Below are 4,493 nucleotides of genomic sequence, written 5' to 3'. Positions count from 1 at the left end.
GAAGCTTCTACAAATTGTACAAGTATATAAGATAAAGTACAAGAATACGTAATTATTGGAGCAAATATAGAATTTGAAGACATAATGCGGAAGGGGTAAGAATTACCATAAAAAGACTCAAAGTATTACGTCGACTGGAAAAAATACAAATTATTCGGCACTTACAGAATCAATACAAGAATTATTATTAGCAAGGAAAAATGACTATGGCAAAGTCGAAGATTTCCGCTTAAAATTTACGAAGTTATAGAATTTTTTAGAGTCATGTAACACAAAGAAGAAAATTAGATTTTGAAATACAATATTTAAAGAAGTCAACACCTAAGCCTGACTGCTTGAACTTTTTGAAACATCTGGATTTTATGTTTTTTAGGTTAGAAAGTCTACGCGTAAACCATGGAGGCTTAAGAGAAGAAAATGATGCGACGCTATTGGGAATACAGACATCAAAGATGGTGTCATAAAAAAATTTTGATGCAACATCTATATCAACAGAGCTATACACGAAATACCACTTAGTATTTGAAATCAAACGGTTAAAATTTCTAATTTTTTGAACAATTTTTAGTAGGCGGTATAGAAAAACTAAATGGCAGGGACACCGGAATTGGAATAGTGAGTTTTTATAGCCTGTACCCAAAGGTTTACTAGTTTTGTGCGCATGTATGTAACACAGATGGGGGAATAACCAAACTTGGTATCGAGGTTCCCCTAAGTCCTAGGCGGGTCAAGTTTATTTTTTTATTTTGAGACACCTCCCACTCCCCCGCAGTTCGTGTTCTTGTTTATAAATTCCGTAATCCTTGGGATTTTGAAATCACTTTTGGTAGTTACATCCAGTTTGTACTAATGTGTCCGTGTTTCATCATGATAGGTCAATTGTGAGGAAAGTTATAGCCATAAATAAAATCGCTGCTCATGCGCTGCCTGCAGCTTTTTGTGGAGAGTACAGGCTATTTTACTGTCGGGCTTGCTCGACTGTGGCGTTCTCTCTTGTTCCTATTTGAACTCGTGAACTATCACATGCGGTGGCCAAAATTTTGGTTCACAAATAGTTTTAAAAGCTTCAAACGGAACACTAGTCTTAAAAGAAGCAATTTCTCGGCAAAATTAAATTTCGAGATGGAAACTGTTGAATTTAATCGTTATTTTGAATAAGCTAAATATATAAACCATATGGCAACACCTATATTATTGTACGCTACGCACCTGAATGCTATCTTTAGTTTTCATTAAACCGGCTTTGAGTACACACTCTGAATTACTGCGTTGTTCACTCCAACAATTGGTTATGGGCCCAGGAACAAAAGTTCGGTTTAGACAAAATGAGTATGTCAATACAAATTGGAAAATGCGTAGTATGCTCATTACATCAGGTTTCTGGAAAGTTGTGTCTGGCCAATATATAATATTAAAACAGAAAGTAATCCCGCTGAAGCAGCAAAATGGGATGTAATTAATCAGAAGGCGGTGGCATGTTTAATTTTAAATGTGAAACCAACACAGTTGATGCACATAAAGTTGTGCACATCATAAAAGATGGCCAAAGCTTCGTAGTATTCATTTGCCAGTTGGACCGATTAAAAAAGTACAGTTATATTAAAAGTTGTTGCGTTTAAATATGCAAGAAGAGCATATTGTGGTTCAATATGTAAACTTATTTAACAAAATGGTGGAAAAACTAGCTCAACTGGATATAAAAATAAACGATGAGCTAAAAACTATAATGTTATTATCCAGTTTACCGACTTCGTGGTAAAATTTTGTGGTTGCAATCGAAACGCGCGACACGCTGCCGCCGTTCGAAATAGTAAAAGTGAAGCTTCTAGAAGAAGGAGCGCGAAAACAAGAGAGGGACGAACGCGACAGTTCAGTCCAAGCTGTGTATGCACACGCACGTGTACAAAAACGGTACTACATAATAAGAATGCAGAAACAGGCGTTAGAAGAAATGACGAAAAGAAGCGTTTCAAGGGCAAATGTTTCATTTGTAACAGAATTGGTCATCGTGCGAATGAATGTCGTCATAAAGAACAGCTGTTGGAGCCGTTTTAACAGATCGAGTGATATGCGCATAAAACCGTCGGTTGCACCAGTGCACAATCCGGTAAACCTAAAATCATTCGTACAGGTCAACCCGGCAGGCCTTAGAAGCAATACCACAGTCTAAAGTTCTTGGAGGATTTCGAGGCGCCGCAGTACGTAGAAGATGCATTGAAGAGCGCGCATGTTCACGACTAGCAGGATTCAATGCAAGCAGAATATGATGCCCTATTGGCAAATGACACATGGTCATTGCACGATCTACCCCCAGGTCAGAAAGCAATTGGATCTAAATGGGTGTTAATTACTCCGAAACATATTCGCCAGTAATTCAAAGAGAGTCGATGAGAACATGCTGCTGAATAGCTCTGGACATTCGACGCAGTTGGCTGTATCGTACTGGAGGGGAATGGGGAAAAGCAGCAGAAAGTTCCGATGGATGAGGGGGCCCACGGAGTAGGTGAGTTTGGAGGAGCCCCTTTCACGTAGTGCAGCTGTACTGGCTCGAGCAAGCATTGAGCTGGTGCCCTCGGGCGAAACAATTCATACAAAGCTTCTGCTTTTTAATCACCTTACAGCGCGCATTGACCGACATTTTGAGGAAGCGCGGACACAGGCGCACTGGGTGGTTTTCCTTAGAGCAAAGGTTACAGGTCTGCGGATTGGCGCGGACCTTCTTCTCGAAAGAGTTGACCCTTCTCGCAGCCGGCTCCTTTTGAGCTGGCGACCGCGGGCGCTCAGATTCGCATCGTTTATCGCTTCCAGCGTGCGATAGCGATCCGAGAGAAAACGACTCATGTCACTCCAGGGTGGAATTTCCGACTTATCCTTGACAGATTGTTCCCACAAAGAAAGTGTAGCTGGAGTAAGCTTGGTAGCGCAGAAAAACAGCAAAAGGCAATTCCAGCTCTCGGTGGTTATCTTGGCGTTCTCGATAGCCGTTAGGCACTCTTGGATGGTGCTCTGGAGGTCTTATATGGCAATGCCACACTCCGAAGAAATAGACTGGAGGGTGGCGAGGATCTTCAACCGACTGTTTACCAATAATCGCTTATTATCGAACCGTTCAGTTAGGTGCTTCCAAGCGGAGGCGAAACCGTCGTTGGTTAGTGGGGATTTAGACACAACGTCGTTTGCTTCGCCGATGGTTTTGGAGCGGAGGTGAAACAGTTTTTTCAACCTCCGTGTGCCGCGGATTTCGGAGGTACAATGCCGTGAAGAGGTCGCTAAACATGGGCCACTTCTGGTAGTCGCCAGTGAACAGAAATAAAAACTGCCACAAAGAACTTCCGCACTTGATCTCAAATCAGTAGAGATAAATAATGAAAATCACTGAAACAAACAGCAGCAAAATTTTGTTTCAGCTGGAAGTGCTGAAAACTTTCGGGAAAAAAGTGATGTACGGAAAGAATAAATGTCGCCACCAATAACTCTCGACGTAGTTTTATAAAGTCGGCTGTAGGCGTGGAAATGGTAACCGATTGTATTCCTGGCTACTATTATGAGAAATGGCACAAAAAACGCAGCTGCCAAATATTCGAGCAGATAAACTTATTAATCCAACTGGAGTCGCTAAAATATTGCGACGAGAAAAAACCAAACCAAAACCAATAAATAAATTTATATTTAACTTTATTTAAATAATGCTGCTACAAAATAACTGCCGCCAGTAATAATTGGTTGTACAATAATTGTTGGTATTGACAAAAATTAAGTACTCGTGACCGTGACTAATATTTGGTCACACTGGTCTCAATGACAATGAGTTCCGATAACCGGGTTTCAAGCAAGTGCGCATCACTTGTTGTGCCAACAGAAGTTTTAACAAACTGCTGGGAGTCGTGGACCGACCAGGTATAAATTTTAGGAATATGTGTTAGCACATAAATGTGTCAGTGTAAATATAAGCATATGTATGTGAATATATTTATTGTGGATGCAAAGTATATATGAACGTATGCAGACGTATGCTTATCGTGGATTCGGGTTTATATATAAGCATATGTGGACGTATGTTTATTTCGTAATCAAAATATGAAGAATAGCTGTTGGAGCCGTTTCAACGGATCGAGTGATATGCACATAAAACCGTCGGTTTCACCAGTTGCACCACAATCCAATAAAGGTCCAGTCCCGTCAAGTAGACAAAGTTAAATAGGGTAGGTTAGGTAGGTTTTATTTCCTGATAAATATACAAGTATGAAGCTTTTTTCCTTAAAATTCACAATGAACTCACGCTTCTTTTCTCTCTCACCTAAGAAGCCACATTTCTATCTTATCAGTGTTACAAATCGGTGTTAGTAAACGCGAATCTAGCAGTTATCGCAATTCGTTAAATATTCGTTATTTTTAAACTTGTGCATTTTCTGCGCTACAACAAATACAAGGATCACTGAACGGAAAAATACATGGTCTATTGACAGTGGGGCAACCTAGCACATGTGCTGTAA

This window comes from Scaptodrosophila lebanonensis, unplaced genomic scaffold (genome assembly GCF_003285725.1).
Source record: "Scaptodrosophila lebanonensis strain 11010-0011.00,11010-0021.00 unplaced genomic scaffold, SlebRS2 tig00000179-arrow-arrow-pilon, whole genome shotgun sequence".
NCBI lineage: Eukaryota > Metazoa > Arthropoda > Insecta > Diptera > Drosophilidae > Scaptodrosophila > Scaptodrosophila lebanonensis.
This window is presented reverse-complemented; position numbering follows the sequence as displayed.